Below are 22,040 nucleotides of genomic sequence, written 5' to 3'. Positions count from 1 at the left end.
CCGGAGCCTGTGCTCCACAACGGGAGAGGCCACAACAGTGAGAGGCCCGCGTACCGCAAAAAATAAATTAATTAAAAAATAATAATAATAAGTAAATTTTTTAAAAAGGGGGTTGGGGAGGCCAGAGACCCCGTTCAGAAGCTAATGATAACGGTAGACATTATTCAACAGTTATGAATACTTATGAAGGCCAGGCACTTCACCTGATTTTTTTTACCAAAAGGCCAGTAAAAATGCTTAGAGTCCTCTGCCACCAAGATGTGTGGGCCACTTAGGTTGAGTCAAGTCAGCCATCTTGGCCAGAGGATGAAGCGGGCAGACAGGAGGGCTCCTTCTCAGCTCTCAGACCCTGCTGGTCTCCTTGGGTCTCTGCTCCATGAAGAGAGGTCAGTGTGAAGCTGTGGTAGCTCTGGGGACTTCCCTGGTGGCACAGTGGTTAAGAATCCGCCCGCCAATGTAGGGGACACAGATTCGAGCCCTGGTCTGTGAAGATCCCACGTGCCACGGGGCAACTAAGCCCATGAGCCACGACTACTGAGCCTGTGCTCTAGAGCCCACGAGCCACAACTACTGAGCCCGCGTGCCTAGAGCCCGTGCTCCGCAACAAGAGAAGCCACGACGATGAGAAGCCTGCGCACCGCAACGAAGAGTAGCCCCCGCTCACCGCAACTAGAGAAAGCCCACGCTCAGCAACGAAGACCCAATGCAGCCAAAAATAAATAAGTAAATAAATAAAGTTATCTAAAAAAAATAAAAAAAGGAAGAAGAAGAAGGTAGCTCTGACGTCCCCTGAGCTGGACTCTAGTCCAGGCTTACCGTTCGTTAGCTGGGCACCCTGGCCTTGTTAGTCTCGTTTTTCTCATCTGTAATAACTCTTAGAGTTAAGTGAATGCTGTGAGGTTTAATGAGATAAGACAGACAAAGAGCTTAGGAGAGAACTTGGCATGTAGAAAGCCTCAAAAATGTTAGATGACACTTATGGCAGGGACAAACTTCAAAATCACATCTCCTCTGGGAGATGGGGAGGGTGGACATTGGTGACTAAATGCCACCCCTCAACCCGGTTCTGTAGAGCCCCAGGCCAGGGCCTCAGGGCAGGTGGATCTCCAAGCCCCAGGGAGCTCCAGTGTGGAACCTCCTTCCGGGCCGCACTGCCAGCCTCCTCCAGTCCCTGGACACCCTGCCCTGCTCTGAGGCAGGAGGCTGCTCACACACACGCCTGCCCAGGGCAGCCTCCACCATGTGACCAGAGGGAGGCTGGGGGTGTGGGTGGAGGGCAAGGCTGGGAACCTTGAAGACAAAGAAAGAGAGAGCCCTTTGCTGTGGTTACTGAAAAGAAAAGAAATTCTCCTGTTCAAACCCAGCCCCTGCAGACAGCCCCACCCTCAGACTCTGGGCCCGTCCAGGTCCCTCCTGGGCTCTTGGGACCCCTGTCCTGAGGGACGAGCCTCCCCTGAGCTCCTCGTCTCCCCTCAGGGCACTTCCCATCCCAGCACTGGTTCCCTAGTTGTTAGCAGCAGAAGCCTGCCTCCCACGGTGATATCTCACAGGCGCCTGATTAAAAACAACAAGATAAACCCCAAACTAAAAGCACGGCTGTTATGCTTGAAGCCCTGTCCTCCGATCCAGTTTTTAATAATAATAACAATAATAGCTATCATTGTGCTTTGCTGGGAGGACATTCGACTAAATTCAACGCTCACAATAACCTCAGGGGTAGGTATTATTGTTATCCCCATTAAACATATGGGAAAACTGAGTCACGGAGTTAAGCCACTTGCTCAAGGTGATATAGATCAGAGCGAGGACTGCATAAAGGCCCCCAGCAGCCCCCTCCTGACTGCGGAGGCTCTCTCTGCCTTCTCCATTCTCAGGGACACATGTGGCCATCCTAGTGCCCATCCCTCGCTGAAGAGTCTCTGCTCTCAGGGGTGGGCACAGAGAACCTTATGGCCTAAGCACCTGCCTCTGGCCACCTTCCCGTGTTTACCCTGAGGCTGCCATCCTGACAAAACTTCCTTGTCCTGTCCCAGGAGGTGGCAGGTTTTTAAGGACATGGGTTTAGTACTGGGCTGTTTATCATCAGGACTGGGTTTCCTCTCTCGGAGGTGGAGAAGTTGCAGTTAAAAAATGTGTGGAGAGTGATGTTAAGCTCACCACCTCTTCCTCTGCTCCCTGCCTGGGAAACACAGTTCTACTTGACGGTGTGCCATGTACATACACAGTACACTTACACACCCACACATACCTGCAAACGCACGCACGCACGCACACGTGCACACGTACATAGCCTTCCAGGAAGCAGGGGAAAGCAAAAAGGGTCTTTCTTAAGTCTTTGAATGGGCTCATGGGATTCCTGCACATCTGAAGTCATTTACAAATTGTGGCGTGTGTGTACACTTGTGCGTATGAAGTGCAGGCGTATGCAAGACATAATTTGCAGGTCCCAGTGCAGAATGAAAATGTGGGACCCATTGTTCAAAAAGTATTAAGAATTTCATGATGGCAACAGCGAAACATTAAACCAAGCACAGGCCCCTTCTGAGCACAGTCTGAGTGTGACCGTACAGGCTGCACACCCAGGAAGGCGGACCCACTCACAAGAGCGGGTTGTATGTTTATACCGCAGGCACTTCTCTAATTAGAAGGCTCAGGGCTTTCGTTAGAATCTCAGAGGGGTCCATGACTCTCTAAAGGTTAAGAACCATTTGGTAGCAGAAGGCTGGTGTTAGAGGCCTGGGTTTGAGTCCCAGGCACATGGTTTACTAGCTGTGGGGCCTGGACCAAGTTCCTTAACCTCTCTGAGCTATTTTCTCATCTGTAAAATAAGGGTTATAATAAAGCCTGCCTCACAGGGTTAGTGTGACAATAGTAAAACTGAGCAGGACCCTGTGGGGCTCCTGGGCAAGGAAGCCTTTCCGTGTTCCCCATTCCTTGTTTGTAGGGAACAGATTCCAGCCTCCAGGACCTTCCCTGAGTTCCAAAGGGCAGATTCTTGAACAGCTGCTAATCAGGGAAGGGAGGGGGATGAAAAGACAGGGGAGGGGCAGCCAAGAAACAATAGCGCAGCCCTGGGGCAGGGCCCTGGCCTCAAGGGATATACACAATAATTATCTTCTGAGCTCTTTACAGAACTAAAACCCCCAACAATTGGAAGGTGTTAGCATTCTTTATTCCAGGAAAGACCAGGTTGAAGGAACCAGAGAAGCTCATCAAAAGATTACCTGAGACCAGATTAGAAGAGGGCAGGCCCTGCATACCCCCAATCCTTATCAGCAACCCCACCCTTGAACAATTACTATAAAACTCATCACCAAATCCTCCCGGGATGGGACACATAGTAGTCTTTGAGGGGCACAAGCCCACTGTGTCCCCCTTTGCCTGGCAAAACAATAAAGCTATTCTTTTCTATTTCACCCAAAACTCTGTCTCCGAGATTATTCGAGATTCGATTCAGCACCGGTGCACAGAGGCCGAGCTTTCAGCATCAATAGGGGCCATGAGATAAACAGCTTAGCACAGAGCCTGTCACATTAGCTCTCAGGAAGTAGTCGTTAATGAACTGAGTTCATTCTGTTTTGCTTGTTACATTTACATCCTTTTGCCAGCTTGATCACAGCAAGCTATGCCTTCCGTGGATGTCCTCAGCAGGCCCAGCACAGATCCTGGCAGGGGCTCTTGGGAACACGAGCTGGTGTTTCTGAAGACTGGCTCGGTGTCTTGGCTGGTCTCTCCCCCAGACCTTGCCCTGCTGGCTGACCTGACTGATTTGGTCTGCAATGCCTGGGCCACAAGGATATGTGACAGGTAGCAGCAACCTAGGGGGCCCTAGGGCTGGGGGATGATTTCTAGGTTGAGCTTGAGAGGACTGGGCCCCTCAAGAGGACCTCATAGCTTTTAAGTCCAGTGTCACACTTGACAGAGCCTCTCTCTAAACTGGGGCACCCAGGAGAGGGTTCTTAGGAAACCTGGGGCCCAGTGGCCTTTGGCGGCCCGTATTTCCCCTCTGGTACCCACATGGTGGCTCCTCGGGGGCCTCTGTGCTGCTTCAGCAATTATCTCCACTGGGCCTGCCAGCATCACAGGGAGAAGAGCCACTGTGGCCCTGTCACCCCTTCCCTCCTTTCCTCCAGCCTGGTGCCACGGCCCACACCCCACCCCAACTCGTTTCAGGGTGGAGACTCCTAGAAGAGAGGAAAAGGGAGAATCGGGGCTGAGACCATCACACCACCCCCAGCGTGATCAGAGGGAAGTCTGCAGCCCCTCAGGGTCTCCATGGCCATATTTGTAACATGCAGGGGGAGCACCTTCATGTCTGCCCTGGAGAAGCCCTCACCCATACACCCAGGAAGGTGTTTCAATATGTACAATGTGTATCTTTGTACAGAAGGAAACTCAGGATGAGAAAACACAGGCTACCGGCCCCAGATAGCTGTAATGCATGTCAAAGGAATGATTTCAGTGAGCCCACACTCTTGCATCTTCCTATACATAGAAAAGTACTAAACTCCTTAACTTGAGATATCTTGTTTTCTTTTATTAACAGTAATCTTCTGATGTTCCGACTACCTGGTCTTTTGCTGCGAAAACTCCTGGCTCCTCGCCTTGCCCCTTCTGAACAGTTTTCTCACGGTTATCTGAGATGCTGTCTCATGGGCTTGAAGTCCTCAGATAATCTGCCAAATAAAACATAACTCTCGGCTTTTAGGTTGTGCGTTTTTTTTTTTCAGTCGACACAGTCATATTAGCAACGTTATCCAGCAGTTCTTAAAAGCTAAGTGGGATGACACAGAAAGGTGTCCAGGATGTATTTTTGAGAGAAAAATGAAAATTGCAAGATAATATATACAGTGTAAGTCATTTCTGTAAATATAAACTATATATTCTCTAAACATATCTATGCACAGGGAAAGGTCTGGAAAGATGTATTTCGAGTTGATCATAGAGGCTGCCTCTGAGAAGGGAGGTGCTGAAGGGGTGGTCAAAAAGGACCTAAAGTCCACCCTTCTGGAGCCCTTGCCACAGGTCCTGCAAGCGTGTCCCAGACCCTGCTGGGATGGAATTCCTAACCCTAGGGCCAAGGCCATGCTGCACTGCTGGCATCTTGGGTGGAAATTCTGATTGGCTCGTGAATAAGCAGGCTCCCATCCACTGATAGCAAAATTGTTCCAAACATCATTTATTAACTCCCCACCAAGGGCCAGGCATCCCACCCTCCCACAACAGGGTGGGTATTAGAGTCAGGCAGGGACTGCCAAGAACAAGAACGGTGGCAGGTCTGAGACTTTTCCTCTGCTTGTAAGCCAGCAGTCAGCCTGCCAGTGCCATGAATGCTGGCAGACTTCTGGGACAGAGACAACAGACTTATTAGGTAAAACAGGTGACACAAGCTCCATGTTTGCCTTGGTTCCCTTTGCTCCCTTGTCTCACGGGCCAAGTGGGAGACGGGCGTGAGGAAACACGGTGCCCATAGGGGGTTTGTGTCTGGGCCGAGGAATCCTGAGATTAGGAAATCCCCAATCTTATAAAGTGGCTTCTAGCAAACCTGCCCAATCTTTGCCTTGGAGGGAGACATTGTTTTTATTCTCCAGGAAAGCAAACAAATCTGCCCTCTACCCAAGGGAGACACTACATCTGCCAAGGCTGTTTGCTAGACAAACACCCTTGAAAAGATAGTCCGGAGCAAAAGGTGTCACGGGACTCCAGAAATTCCAGAGGCCCTCTGGAGAACTGTCTCCAGAACTAACACTGGCAGCCTGAGATGAGGCACTGAGATGTTGAGTTCCTTCCCCAGGGTCACACAGCTAGGACACAGCAGAGCTGGGGTTACACCAGGTAATCTGACTCCAGCGCCCTTGCTTTTTCCTCCCTGCCTTCAAAATGGGCTGCTGAGCCAGCCTGGTAACCAAAGAAACACAGACAACACTGCTTCAGAGGGAAAATCCACTCTGAGTTCCCAACGACGACCTACAGAACTGCAGGAACAGAGCCTGTCTGTGGCTTTGGGACCAGGCACCGCCCACACGTTCCTGACCTGACTCCCCCGTGGGGATGAGAAAAGAAAATTCCTCTCCAGCTGCCCCTGGGTGATGTCAGAGAGGAGCTGGAAATAAGGAATGAGTTTCTAGAGACCGGATAAATGCTCTTTTCTTTTGCAGAAGGAAAATAATCTCACACCATTCCATATTGACTTAAACATGAAATTTATTTATGGAGTAGAAAGACTTGGTGTTGGCTTTCAGCGCCCAACCAGGAAATGGTCTGGGCTTGTTTTTGTCTCCTCCAGCACCATGTCCCCCGGTGACCTAATCTGATTTTTCAGACTTGAAGGCTGGATCCTGTTCCCTGGTTCTCAGGCCTCCCCTGACCCACCTTCTCGTCTCTGGAGCCATTCCTCCCTGCCTGGAGGAGGCGCAGAGAGAGGCCAAGTCTGTCATTGAGGTTCCTCTATTGCTTACTCTCCTCATCTGTAAAATGGGGACATACGTCTGCCTCACATCTCCCTCATCAATAAAAAGCAATTAATAGTAATAATAACAGTAATAGCAATAGTTTCTAATTTGGTGAGTTGCTAATACATGCATCTATGAGGTAATAGGATTCTTCTTTACAGATAGGGAGACTGGGATCAGGGATGCTGGCAAAATTGGCCACTGTCACACAGTCACCCTTAAAGAAATGTCCGCCTCCTGTCACTTTGCCCCTCGAACTCCTCCTTGCCACCGAGGAAGACACATCTCCAACATCCGCTCCTCTGAGCTCTGTCTGAAGTTGCACAAGGTTTATATACCCAGAGGCTTGGGCAGGGCTGAGGCTGGGATCTTGTCCTACAGAGAGCAAGTCCCCTTCCCCAGGAGCTGCTCTATATGAGGCCCTTTAACGTTGTTTAACCTCATGGCAGCCCTGAGAGAAAAAGCTTTCTCTCCATTTGCAGGTGGGCAAACTGAGGTTCTGAGAGTATTACATGGCCAGACCGTATGGCTGGTGGGGAGCAGGACAAAGGTCCCACTCTGTAGGCCTGGCTTCTTATCCCCACACCGCAAAGCCTCTGAACAAGCAGGTTGTGATATGGCCTCAGTTTCCCCTTCTGCAGCATAGGGACAAGACCCGGCTTCTCGCCATCTGAGATCCTGAGGGGTTTCTATGTTGCCTTCAGATGAACTCTGTGCTATTCATTTGGAAAGACACAGAGCGGATCCGTGACATGCCGAAAGTCACCCGGTGAGCCACAGCAGGGCCAGCCAAGGTCTGAGCCCTCTGCCTCAAAGCTAATGCTCAGTTCCCCACACCTCACTGGCCAGGCCTCTGCAGGGAGTGGGTAGGTGGGCTGAGGCCCTGTCTCAGGGAGGGAGCTGAGGAAGCAGTCCCAGGTAAATCCCAAACAAGCTCCCACGACAGGAAATTACAGGGTAAGGTGGTTGGTGGCGAGGCCTGGGTGGGGCTGGAGGACGGAAAAAGAGGGAAGAGCAGGCCTGATGCCCACACTTTCCTCCCCGGGTGTGGGGGCGGCTGGCAGCTGTGAGGACAGACACCTGCAGCCAGGTATATCTGGGGGCACCCACCTCAGGAAAATTCCACCAGCTGAGGCTGGCAGGCAAGGGGTGTGGATGACCCAGGGGATGCCCCTCCCCACCTTCCCCGCAGGCAGGGTGATGAGCTATTGTCCTGCTAATTAAAAAATTTCGCTTGCCTTGCGGTTCCATAAGAATTAGGTCATTAGTCACTGCAGCTGCTAACCTTCAACACACCCAGGCGTTCAGGACGGAGATCAGGATGAGGCACTCTGTGCTCCAGGAAAACTGAGAGAACAGGCCTTCAGACAGGTAGGCATTTTCAGGCAAAATTTTTTATGAACCCGGATTCTTGCAACTTCCCATACTGTACTTAGAAAAGCACTAAAAGCACTAACTGAGGCCCTCGTGACCTGCCCCTCGTGACCAGCAGCAACTTCTACTGAGATATGTGCTTGGCTGCCAGCACCCCCTTCATCAAAATCACATCTATGGGGCTCCCCTGGTGGCGCAGTGGTTGAGAGTCCGCCTGCTGATGCAGGGGACGTGGGTTCATGCCCCAGTCCGGGAAGATCCCACATGCCGCGGAGTGGCTGGGCCTGTGAGCCATGGTCACTGAGCCTGCGCGTCCGGAGCCTGTGCTCCGCAATGGGAGAGGCCACAACAGTGAGAGGCCCACACACCGCAGAAGAAAAAAAAAAAAATCACATCTATGCTGACCTCCTGCTCTACCTTTCAGAGCAGTTCCTCAGGGCTCTCTAAGAGGCTGTCTCCTGGCCTACAGTCCTCAGAAAGTTCCCCAATAAAACTGAAACTCGCAGCTCTCACGTTGTGCATACTTAGTTCTGCCTGGGACTCTCTGCCCCTCACCCGTCAGGTCTCAGTTTAAACTCTCCTTCTGCCTCCCTGACCTGCGTGAGTGGAGCAGCCCCCTCCTCAGGCCCACCTGCTGGGTGTTGGTGCCCAGTGACTGTTGGTTATCTGCTTTATTTCAGATTCATCGTCCTGGACCACCACCTGTGAGCCCCTCAGAGTCTCAGCCTTGCCTGGTTCTGCTTCACCGCTGCCGCCCAGTGCCCAGCGCCCAGCGCCCAGCTCGGGCTGACGCGCAGCACGTGCTTGGTCCCTATGAACAGGACCCAGGATGCGCCTGCCCATTTAATTGCATAACAGGAGGGTGAGGGACTTGTCCTATGGTTCCAAGAAGCAGCAGAGAAGCAAAGCAGAGGACCTCTAAGGGGAATTGGGGCCCAGGATTTAAGAGAGCCCATCTGAGGCTAGACACCTCTCCCCAGAGCCCTCAGAGCCGGGTGAACTGACCCCACCCCAGCAGTCCCCACCCTCGCTTAGTCATAGGGTGTGGAGGATGGTCCCTTGTGGGGAAAAAATTCTGGTGACGAATAGCTCTTTCCACCTGGCCCCATGGTGGGAAGGTGGCTCACCCTGTCACCACCCCCAGCCCAGTGTTGGGGGGACTCTCAGAATTCTGCATGGAAACTTGAGGGTTCCTGCAAGCACGGGGGGCTGCCATCTGGTGACCCAGAAGCATAGACGGGGTTCTCAGGAGAGTTTTCCCTGTGTCCCCAAGAGTTTGGGATACTAGAAAGCAGAGAAGTGGGTTTGCGAAGGCAGGAGCTGAAGGATGTATAAATTAGAGGTAGGGCCTTGTCCAACATGAAAATGCGGGGCCCTTGTTCCAAGCTTACTAAGCAAGGTTAACATCAACAGTGGTAAGTCATGTTGACCACACACTTTGATATGACGTGACGAGAAGGGCACTTTACTGCTGTGGGATCCCCCCACTCTCTGCGGGACCGCCTCCCCAGAGGCAACTATGGAGCAGGAATTGAGAAGAGGAAAGCCAGTGGCCAATACAAATTTGAAAAGACGCTCAGCCTCATGAGAGTTCAGGAAAATGCAAATTAAAGCCACACTGAAATCTTATTTTTCACCTGCGAATAGTCAAGAATTTCAAACATCAAACAGCAACAGCCAGGGACACTGAGGGTGCCTGGGACAGGCAGCTGTGCTCTCTGTGAACACGCTGCAACACCCTTTTGGAATATAATCTGACATTTTCTTCTGAGACACAAAATACACTCACTTTAGCCCAGCAGCCCCCCCAAACTGACAAGTTTCCTAGAGGAACAAAAGCATCCACCAAAAGGATTTATAAAAAGGAGTGGTTTTCTGATATAGTTTGAAACAGTGGGGGGGGGGGGGAAACCCTAAGTATCTGAAGAGCCATTTCTCTACAAGAGAAATTATTGAATGAACATGGTAGATTCTTGCCATTGCATATTATGCATCTGTTGAAAAAAAAAAAAGGATTAGGCACAGCTCCATTGTCTGAAGGGCTGTGCACATCCTGCTAAATTTAGAAAGCATGTTGCAGAGTTGGGACACTATGGGAACTGTAGGCGAGACGATTCAATGTGTAAAACTGTCCCACACATTGCAGGACGTTCAGCATCCCTCGTCCCCTCATGGTCGTGCCAACTCTGCCCTCTCATTGTCAAAAAAAGAACAGCAGAAAAGCCTTAACATATTTCCAAATATTCCATGCTAAAAACCAGTGATGGTGAGGCCTGGGGTGAGGTTTTTGGGTTTGTTTTTAATGAACATTAGCAGGACCCTAGCTGTATAGAAGTTTCCTCCTGCTTGGCTGTTGCGGGAATGGGGAAGGGGGAGGGAGAAGATCCCTAGGCCTGGTTCCATTTCTGTATGGATTCACCAGGCAACACAGGTCACTCTTGTAATTACCAAAATTACCAAGGAGAAAAACCTTTTAAAAGAAAAATAATGAAAGAATAACAAGAGCAAAAGTAAAATGGAAGGAAGGGAGGGAGGGAGGCTGCTCTAGAGACCAAAGCCCCCGCCCCCTAGCACTACATACACTACATATAGTCCCTGCCCCCGCCGGTGCAGCATCATCAGGGTGCGGACAGGGAACATTGCCGTCATCCTAGTTCTACAAGGACCAAGCCATTAGCCACTGCAGCTACCGCATTGGCGGCACACCCTGAGGGGAATTCAGGATGGAGAAAACCAGGAAACATTCTGTGCTTTGGATACTGGCCCTAGATAGTTAAGATGCATATCTAGGCAACCTATTCAATGAACCCAGATTCTTGCATCATCCCATGCATAGTAGAGAGCTAAAATAATTAACTGGAGATGTCTGTTCTTTGTGAACTTTTGACGTTCGACCACAGTTTTTTCCTGGCTCCTCCTTTATCTCTTTGGAGCAGTTCCTCAGAGCTAGCAGAGGCTGTCTCTCACGCTATAGTCCTCAGTAAGACCCCTGAATAAAACTGAATTTGTAACTTTCAGGTTGTGCATTCTTTCTCCAGTAGACAGGGGTGACCTGGTGGCAGCACCTGCCGGCCACCTCCCTGGCCACATAGCTCTGGCAACCTCCCTCGGGTCCAGCAGCCGTCCTCCGCTCGCCACAAAGGCCCCTTTCTCTGCTGGCTGTTTTCCTTGGGCCCTGCCCACCTCCATGGGCAGCCTCTGGCCACTGCTGGTGGCACCAGGACAGGTCCTTGCCCGCCGCTGAAGACTTGCTTTATGGACACCCAGGCCCTTGGAAGGCAGCTGTTTCCACCTTCCTGCCACATTCCCCCAACCCCAGCTCCAGGAGGGAACACGCCGCTCCCGTTCTTCGTCATCCCACGACATAAATCATTGCTCCCTGGGTAGGCAGCGAGGCCAGGTCCCCCACAGCCCACATCACAGGCTGCACCCCAAGGCCACAGCAGGGGGCAGTTCCAACTCGTGTATTTCTCATTTTTAAAACACCGTATGTATCTAAACGTGCCCTGTCTTGTTCCAAAAATATAAAAACAGCCACAAGGACACACAAGATGCAACCAGCATAAACTAAGACCAGAAGATGCTCATAATAATCTTGCAACAGAGATTTTTGGTATAGTTTAAAACATGAAAACTTTAGAAGCCACTTAACGTCCAACCATAGGAGACTAGTTAGATAAATTACAATATAGCTGCACAATTGAATATTATGCAGTCATAAAAATTGAATTTATAGCTAGATAACCTAACTTATTTATAAATAGTTTATTTATAGAACCTAATGCTAAATTTGTAAGTCTATATGCCTCATGAGCTTCTTGAAATGACTGTGGCTCCCAGGAAATTAAAAGCCACTACCCTATAGAGGGGCATGTAATGCCATGACTAGATATTTATGTTGTATATAAAATGTATGCGTTACAAAGTCCCCCGCTATCTAGCCTGAGGGTGCAGGACAACTTTGATGTGGGGCTGAGGGGTCTGCCAGTACAAATGGTCTATCCATTTGGGGACAGACCCAAAGGGGAATGGCTTGCAGCCCCTCTACTGGCCCCATTCAGGAAAGGAGTCGACTCATTCCATCACAGAAGGGGTAGGGTGAGATGGGGTCAGAAACTCTCTCTGTTCACGTCTTAGGAGGACAGTCAGCGACACATCCCAAAGAGTCAGCCACTAATGGTGGACTTTCTGGCACAAGCAGCAGAATGTTTGCAGGTGACTGAAATCAGAGCACACAGAAATCTATTCACTCCACCCAAGGCTAGGAGGTTCTTACTACCTATCCCCAGGAGAAGATCCCCAGAACACATTTTAGATTGCTCTGTTTATCTATTGCTGAGCAACAAATCAGCCTAAAACTTAGTGGCCCAAAGCAACAACAACCGTTTTATTATCTCTCATGGTTACTGTGGGCCAGGAAATCAAGGATGGGCTCAGTTGGGTAGCTCTGGCTCAGGATCTCATGAGGTTGTAGTCAGATGGAGGCTGGTGTTGGAACAGCACGGGACTGAGCTGGCTGGGGGATGACCAAGCACCTCTCTCTCTCTTCATGTAGTCTCAGAGCCTTTCCATGTGACTGCTTCATGTGTGATAGCTGGGCTTCCTAACAGCACAGTGGTTATCACACAGAGCCATCACCAATATCCCAGGTGGGCAGGACAACCTGAGGCAGATGGAAGCCCTATGACCTTTGATCCCTGTATATTTGCCATCGACACCATTAGTCTATCTATCTTCTATCTACACAAAAGTCAGCCATTTCATGCCTCAGCTGACCCACACACACTTTGAACTGTGATGGCACAGGGGTACTGTCAGCCAAGAAATGGACTTGGGCAGGGGCCATCTTTTTCTGAGTTTTAGACAATTATTTGAATATACTTTTGAGTTTTACCCATGATGTTTGATCATGGGTAAATGATCAAGACAGAAAACAGAAAAGTGAACTCGTTGATGGAAATGATGAAAAAGATACGGGCTCCAACCCCAGGCCAGTTAAGGCTGAGATGGAGTCAAGAGGGGCTCCACTGGCCTGAGTTGGACGGTGATCAATCTTGAGCGAGTTGGCTATGAGTTCTCTTATGAAGAAAAAGAACAAAAGCAAAGGAACAAAATAGAAGAATGTATACTACTAAAGTATTTTGGATGAAATGACACAGTGTCTGGGATTTGCTTTGATATGCTCCAACAAACAAACAAAAAGTACAAGGTGGGGGCAAGATTGGTCATGAGTTGCTAATTGTTGAAGCATGGAGGTTCATTATTCCATTCCTTCCATTTTTGTGAATGTTTATAATTTCCGTAATAAAAAATAAATATAAATTTATATTACATATTAAAAATACAACATTAAGCATCACATCTAAAAGCTAAACTGTGATTAGGTGTAATTAAACTCCTGGAAATGTCCCCTCCCAACTACTGTACACTAATGATTTTTGTTTTATTTTTGGCCGCAGCATGCGGGATCTTAGTTCCTGGACTAGGGATTGAACCCGCGCCCTCTGCAGTGGTAGCACAGAGTCTTAACCCCTGGACTGCCAGGGAAGTCCTGATTTTTCACAAGGATTATCAGGGTCATATTTATATAGAAGTCAGTAACCATCTGTACCGAGGTACTTAATTCCATTGTGCAAACTGCAGAATCTTCCTTGCAAGAGAAGGGTATCATATATGTGCAACCACAACAAAAGTAATCTCAATCCCTGAATTCAGAGCTCTTGAAGCAATGAGGGAGCGTTAATTAACAGAGATAGCAGGTGTTGGCAGCGGGAGCAGGAATATCCTGTATGGTTTGAATTTCCTTTTGCTGTGTGTATGTGTCCATTTTTAAAGCTTACTTGATTTATTTAGAATAAGAAAAAGCTGTTGAATAGGTACTATTGGCTGTTCCTTTCTTTTTCCTATGGTATTATCTTTACTACTTTTGAACTCATTTTGTCTGCCAAGGGAGTAGGTATCACTAGCAAACAAGAGATAACAGGCATCCCTGGTGGTGCAGTGGTTAAGAATCCGCCTGCCACGGGTTTGAGCCCTGGTCCGGGAAGATCTCACATGCTGCGGAGCAGCTAAGCCCGTGCGCCACAACTACTGAACCTGCGCTCTAGAGCCCGCGAGCCACAACTACTGAAGCCCACGAGCCACAACTACTGAAGCCCGCGCGCCTAAAGCCCGTGCTCCACAACAAGAGAAGCCACCACAATGAGAAGCCTGTGCACCACAACAAAGAGTAGCCCCTGCTCTCAGCAACTAGAGGAAAACCCACGTGCAGCAGCGAAGACCCAACACAGCCAAAAATTAAATAAATGAATAAAATAAAATAAATTTAAAAAAAAGAGATAACAGGCATCAAAGATAAAGAGAGAATGATGCAAAAGTTTTAAATGGAATAAACTCTGGTCATCAGCTTAATCCCACTTCTCTACTTTGCCCCCACTCACCACCTCTGACTTGAAAAAAACCGGTTGTTCCATTTCAGCCCTAGGACGGCTCCCAGGCCTGCCCAATGCAATGACCAGCGCGCCATCTGGTGGCTTCTGGAAGAAGTGCATAGGCCGTGTTCTTTTCTGAGCTCACGAGCCAAGCTGTAGTTTCTACTGGGGGTCATAAACTGATGCTCCACAGGGCAAACCTGACATACAGATGTACTGTCTATAAATGTACAGCTGTATGGATCGCAATGCTTTTACAGGTTTTTAATATGTTGCCAACATTAAAGAATCCAGATGTGGGACTTCCCTGGTGGTCCAGTGGTAAAGAATTCACCTTAAAATGCAGGGGACCAGGTTAGATCCCTGGTCAGGGAACTAAGATCCCACGTGCCGCAGGGCAACTAAGCCCGCGCACCACAACTACTGAGCTCGGACGCCTCAACTAGAGAGCCTGTGTGCTGCAAACTACAGAGCCCACACGCCCTGGAGCCTGAGCCTCACAACTAGAGAGAGAAAACCCACACGCCACAGCTAGAGAGAAGCCCAAAGGCCACAGTGAAACATCCCGCATGCCTCAGCGAAGATCCCGCGTGCTGCAACTAAGACCTGACGTGGTCAAAATTACATAAATAATAAATCTTAAAAAAAAAAATCCAGATGTTTTACATACAAAGTCTGATCTCTGGCTTCTTTTGAAAACCGGATCTGAGGATGCCTGGGGCTGAGGCCTGTGCTCTCCAGTTATCTGTCTGGCCTCTACTATGGCCACTTTGGTTTCTGTTAGTTTGTCCTACACAGAATCCCTGTAGTGTGTTGAACAGTGTCTCCCAAATATACATGTCCACCCGGAACCTCAGAATGTGATCCTATTTGAAAAGTAGGGTCTTTGTGGATCCAGTGAGTTAAGGATCTTGAGATCATCCTAAATCCAATGACTGATGTCTTTATAAGAAGAGGAGAGGGGGAATTCCCTGGTAGTCCAGTGGTTAGGACTCCGTGCTTTCACTGCTGAGGACGCAGGTTCAATCCCTGGTCTGGGAACTAAGATCCCACAAGCCACACAGCACCACCAAAACGAACAACAAAAAAACAGGAGAGGACACAGAGACCATCATGTGGAAACAGAGACATTGGAATGATGTATCTACAAGCCCAGGAGCACCAAGGATCGCTGGCAAACACCAGAAGCTAGGAGAGAGGCATGGAATGGATTCTCCCTCACAGCCCCCAGAAGTAACAACCCCACTGACACATTAAGTTTGGATTTTTGGCCTCCAGAACTGTGGGAGAATAAATTTCTATTGCTTAAAACTACCATTTGTGGTAATTTGTTACAGCAGCCCTGGGAGCCTGCTGACAGTTCCCAAGAGGTCCTCATCTATTTATAACATCCCCCAAACAGGCCTCTGCTCTAAAGTCTACAGGGACGGGGAACTTACTACCTCCCACCTGTGTGATGGACTAATTGTTGGAAAGTCTTTCTGCTAAACCAATACATAATACAAACAACATAAGATCAGGTTAGAGTCTATAAAGAGTGAGGGAAACCAAGGCCTAAGAAGAAAGAAATCCCTGCTGGTTATGGGCTCAGGGGTTTCACGGAAGAGGCAGCACTTGAACTGGGCCTTAAAGGATGGATATGATCAAAACAAGCAGAAACAGGTGTGGTGGCGGCCATGTTCCAGATGACAGAGCAGTGGATGGCCCAGAGGTAGGAAAGAGTGGGCCATGTGCAGATCCATAGATTCATTCGCTCATTCATTCATTCCCTTCTAGGAATCTTTATTCTCTGAGCAATGAGTAGTGAGCTTAGTTGGAAGGGAAGCGTGTGGCTGGGTGGCGTCAGTAGGTTGGAATTAATAGTGAAGCGTCTAAATCTTTCAAAGTCCTGGTCTCCCAAGAGAGCTAAGTAAAATATGTGACATTTATCCACATCCCTGGGTTATTTTCTTCAGGCGAAACTACTCTGTTCACCGCTTGTATAGAGGACTGCTGGTTTGTATCTTTCCAGGAAGTTTCCCTGTGTCCCTTCCCCCGATCACAGCCCATGTTCTGGCCAAAAGGTGGTTACGTGATCCAGGCTGGCCACCCACAGCACCCCACTCACCTGGCAGCAGCGATGGGTCCGGTCAGAGTCTTTCCCTGCCACTGATGCGTAGACTCTGGGAGCAAGCAGCTCTCTCTTTGCTGGAGCAGCAACTTCTATGCCACGTGGAGAACGCCCATCAGAGATTGAGGCCAACAGGTGAAAAGAAACAGTAAAGTGTTGATGAAAGATGGGCAGCACCTGGGAGAGCCCTGGGGGCACTCACCTCACAGTCGCTCTCCTGGAGGCCCTGGTTCCTAGACTTTTTCCTTCACTTCCAAGAGCTGCCCTACTATCCTCCCCCTTCATGAGGGCCGGTAAATTCCTTCTCTGCCTAGGCCAGTGCGTGTTGAGTTTGTTGCTTGCACTGAAGGGTCCTGGGTGATATGGTCCTGTTTCCACACTCTCCCACCCCCACTGGCCAAGCAGCCAACGAGAGCAAAGGAGGGTGGTTCCCATCCAGGCCAGCAGCGCCCCCTCCAGTTGAGAGAGGTCACCCCATGCACTTTCTGGTGAGCATGTGAGCACTTGGTGCTGTTAGGGTGACATTGAAAAAGCACAGGGCTGTGACTCCAAGTAAAATCGAAGTAAATTGCAAACAACATAATGAATGAAAGCTTCTCTGTCTGTGATGTCTCTACCCCAAAAGACACCAATTTCCATCCTTAGAGAGTCATTCCTTTGGGCTAGGGCTCCTTTTGAAATATAAGCTGGGAGAGTAGCTCAGGAGGCAGTAAGTCGGCCAATTTGCCAAAAAATTTATACACCTGAATGCACCAAATTCACTAAATTTAAAAAATTATAAAAACTTGTTTATTTTAACTAAATATAAAAACTGGTTTCTTTTAACTAAATCTAATTTTCAGCACTTCATATAAAATGTTGACATTTTGGTTTCCCACATAAAATTACTGGGACACTTTAGCTTGGCAGCAATTTGCAGAAAGTTTCTACAGGAAAGTGTAAAATTGTTTACACACCTGAAGAGAAGTGAATCTCTAATGATAAACAGCACCAGGAGTGATGATTTTTTTTTTTTTTTTTTTGCAGTACGCAGGCCTCTCACTGCTGTGGCCTCTCCCGTTGCGGAGCGCAGGCTCCGGACGCGCAGGCTCAGCGGCCATGGCTCACGGGCCCAGCTGCTCCGCGGCATGTGGGATCTTCCCGGATCTTCCAGCAGGCGGACTCTCAACCACTGCGCCACCAGGGAAGCCTGATATTTTAAAGGGGGATGTCAGGCTGACCTGGGACAAGATAATTCATCTAGTCACTCATTTATTTAACATATACATCCTGGTTACCTGTCCTGTGCCAGGCTCAGGACTCAAGGATACACATGTGACAAGACATGATCCATGCCCTCAAGGAACTCCAGCAGGGGAAAACCCAGGGAATCAAGGAGATGCAGCTCAGTGGTCTTAGGACAGAATATAGGCCTACACAAGGCCAATGAGGAACAGAAGTAGCTTGGTCCTCTCTGCCTGAGGAGGTGAGAAGGAGACATGACGTTTGAGTTGGGTTTTGAAGGATGTGTAGGAGTTCACCAGGTAAAGAAGAAGAATGGAGAAAATTTTCAGGCAGGAAGTACAGACTAAACTAAGGCTCTGAGGCACTGAAGGTGGAGAGGAAGATGAAGATGAGGAGGAACAAAAGGAGTGTGGTGGCCAAATCACCAGGCTTCTACAAAGCCAGTCAAAAGGAATTTGACTTTCACTCTGTGGGTAATAGGGAGCCACTGAAGGTATTATGTAGAGGAAGCAAATCACCCTGTCTCCATGGCAGCTGTGACCAAGATGGACCAACAGTGCTAGAAAGGAGGGGGCTAGAAGACAGGGTAGAGGCTGCTGCAGTTGTCCAAGCAATAGATGAACAGGGCTAAGTTAGAATTTATTCATTCAACAGATATTTACTGATCACCACCTGTCTAGAGACAGGCGCTAGCTCAGGTGATCACTGCTGGGGATTCAGCAGTGGGTAGAAGCTGGGCGATAGAAGGGGAGGCAGAGGAAGATCATTCCAGCTGGAGGAAAGATCTACCTCTTTCTGTGGTCAGGGCAAAAGAGTTTGAGACCATCAGAATTCAGATATAGATTTGGCTCTTGTATCAGACTAAAAATAACAATGATTTAGACAAAATAGCACCTACGTTTCTCTCCACTGGCTGGAACAGTGACTCCGGGGTGAGTGCGGCCCAGGCTCCTTCCCTTGGTTACGTCACCTCAAGATGGAGCTGCTGTATCTGTGTTCCTGGAAGTGGGAAGGGACAGAAGGAGTTGGGGGGGAGGCATGCCATGCTTCTCCTGAAGGCCACCACCAGGAAGTGGCATCTGTCACTTCTACTCTCATCCAACTTTCCAGCAGGGAGTCACCTGACCATGTGGAGCTGCAAGGGAGGCTGGGAGGTGTGGCCTTTGTCTGGGCAGCCAGATGCCCAGCTAGAAATAGCGGGTTCTGTTGCTATACAAGGGGAGAGTGGACGTAGGGTCATCCTGCAGCCTCTGACCCCGCCTGTGTTTGAGGAACTGCTAGGGATCCCATGGGCTTTGGGATCTGTTGCCTGGGCATAGGCCCTGCAGGCTACATGCCAGGTCCTCCACCCCTGGGGGCCGGGGAGGCCTCCTCCCATCCTACTCCACACCCCATGTCATCTCTCTGGATACCAATGGCCCCCAGAGCTCCCCACACTCTTTGGATTCTGTGAGGAGTGAAGAAGATGGCCCACGTGGCTGTTCCCACAGCACCGGGCCTGGTGCAGAGGAAGCCCTCTGTGAAGGAAGCCATCTGCATCCATGTTTCCTTCCACCTAACTTAGCATGTTTCCGCTCTCCTCCTAACTTAGTCCGGCTAACTGTCACAGCCCCCAGGAGTCCCCAATACCCAACGGTCTACGGATACCCTTCCTCACTCACTCAGCCTCGTGCCCTTTGCCTCCTGTGCCTCAGCCTCAGCATCTATAAAGGGGGACTAGTGAGAAGACTTGGCACAGACAGTTGTGTGACGGTGTCCTCATCCATAAGATGATGAGGGCTGTTGTAAGGCTTAGATGAAATCATGCACGAGAAGACTCTGGCCGGGCTGGGCCTGAGATCACCATCTGCCCCGGCCACGGGCTGGGGAACTGTGTTAGCCACGTGACCTCCTCGGCCCCCCCCCCTCACTCTCAGGTGGCAGTGTGCACAGGCTGAAGGGGAGAGTGCTTGCCTTTCCCTTCCTGTTCCCCCAACTGTAGGAAACACCCTGCTCCGAAGTGTAGCCCCAGCCTTACCCACCTCCAAATGTCACCAGCAGAAGAACTCAGTCCTTTGAGCCTTCAGAAAGATGGCTGCCACGGCTCACAGCCCTTCTCCAGCGTTCTTTTTAAAGCGTAATTAATTTTGCTTTGCAAATGTGTGAGCCCTTGGGGTTAATTAGAGGAAGTGTGGAGTGTGAGAGGGAGAGCAAGAAAATTTTGAGCCAGTCAGGATTCCTGCCTCTTCACGCTGGCACAAAATTACAAAACTGGGCAGTCTAGCCCAACCCCTTCATCTCACAGCTGGGGAAACTAAGGCTCGTGGAGAGGTGCTGACCCAAGTTTAGAGACAGGACCAGGTGAATCCCAGGTGTCCTCATTTCTTCCGTGCTCTTCCCCGGCACTCAAGCTCCCAGCCATGTTCGCCCATGATTTGTTTCCGAAGATGTGGGATCTCTGCGTTATTTACTGTCTCACTGTGGGAATCACAGAGCAGTGGCAGCAGAACGTGGAGGCTGACACTGGAGTCGGCCAGGCTGGGGTGACATCGCGGCCACAGGAGTGAACCAATGTCACTCCCCTGGAGGCTTAGTTGTTTCCTGTATAAATGGGGGTGGGTGGGTAACAATACTAGTCTCTTGGGTTTGTTGGGAAGATTAAACAACATACTGTAAAAAGCATGTAGGACGCTGATGGGAATATAGAGACATTTGTGTTTTCCTCCTTTCCCTCACCTTTGTTGCTCAAAAATAATTTTAAAAATTTTTTTAAGTTAGTGGGGTTTTTGTTGCTGTTGTTTTGTGTTATTTTGTTTTGTCTTATTTTGTTCTTGGGCAAACCCACCCCCTCTCCGAACCCACCCCCCACAAAAGGTGTGAGACCAGCCAAAGGCACGGGGCCCACAGGGCAGGTGTGGGAGGCTGGTTCTGTAGGGGTTTACGTGTGTTTTTGTTTGTAGATCTGTTCTCAGGTCCTGGCTGTTCACCTAAGAGCAGTCAATATACAGTCCTTGTCTCCAGGAGGCTAAATCCCGAGGAAGAACGAGGCGCCAGAACAAGCTGGCTCCCACAGTACGGGGGGGCGGGGAGAACCAAGGCTGAGGGGTCACATCCAGGAGGAGCAGTGGCAGCGGGCATCCCAGGCAGCTCACTTACTGCCGTCAGCACTTGGGCCTGTCCTGGGCGATGCTCTTTGTCGATGGCCCTGGAACCCCAGGTGGCCGGGATATGGTGACAATGGATGAATTGTTCCAGTAGCCTGGGCCCTGACTGGCCTTTAACTCCCCATGGCTGGAACAAATGCTGATCATGAAGTGCAAACGCCAATATTTCCCTGCACGCTGAGGATACTCATGCAGAGGCTTCCCAAGGGGGGGATGCAGGCGCCCTCAGCAGACTGTAGGCTCCTCGATGATCCAGTACCCAGGCCTGGCTTGGTGACTGATAAGATGTTAGATGAATAAAATGGAAGCCCTCCTGTCAGGGGACCACTGGACCTCCTGGCTCCTGCCCTTGAACTGGCCTGCAGGCCTCACACTGTCCCCACCCAGAGATGAGGGCCCAGTCCTGGCTCCTCACAGGCGTATTCCTGCCCTGGCCTCTTGCACATCCTGCCCTCACCTAAGGGACACTCCCTGCTTCTATCTGCTTAACCTGGATGCACACATCTGGCTGCACGTCAGCAGCACCTAGTGATGGCCCCAACCCAGAACAATGAAGTCAGAATCTCTGCGGGTGGGGCCTGGGGGCCTGGACTCCCCCAGGTGATTCTGATGTGTGGCCAGAGTTGAGCCACTAGATGATTCTTACCCACGTAGGGGGCCTAGCTGAAGTCCCATTCCTCCAGGAAGCCTTCCTGACTTACCCCTGTGCAGGTGATCATCCTCCTCTGAGGACCTGTGGGCCATGCAAGGAGCAGTCACTGGGCACTGATGGCAGCCTGCTTTGTGTGGGATGGTAATTAGGAAGCAGAATTCAGGCTTTGCCCCACACTAGCTGCATATCCTTGGTCAAGTTACCAAATCTGAGACTCAGTTTCCTCATCGGCAAAATGGGCATTAATAATAGTGCCTACCTCATGGGCTGGCATAAGATGCTTCCACTGACCAATCCAACCTCAAGGACCCCACACCTCCCCCATGGCTCCTCTATTTCCAAAACCACAGGTTCCCACAAGCCCAGAGAGTGCACCAGTTTCTAGGGATCTCCATCTGCATCTCCAACCTACTTTCTCCTGCATCCTGTGTGCTGGGAGAAGCTCCTGGGCAAGTCACATCCATCCTCACACTTCCTCCAGGAAGACTCCTGAGCCTCCAAGTCTGACCTTGCAGGTGACAGTGAGAAACATCAAAGGGAAGAAAACCAGGCCGCACAGCCTCCCATCACCTAGGAGGTAGCTACCCTACCTTAGTATCCATTCTAGCCAGACGGGCAGAGTCTGCCCTGGCTCTGAGCTGGCACGGGAGGCAT

This window comes from Globicephala melas, chromosome 16 (genome assembly GCF_963455315.2).
Source record: "Globicephala melas chromosome 16, mGloMel1.2, whole genome shotgun sequence".
NCBI classification, from domain to species: domain Eukaryota; kingdom Metazoa; phylum Chordata; class Mammalia; order Artiodactyla; family Delphinidae; genus Globicephala; species Globicephala melas.
The sequence above is the reverse complement of the archived record's forward strand: the minus strand, read 5'-3'. Positions refer to the sequence as shown.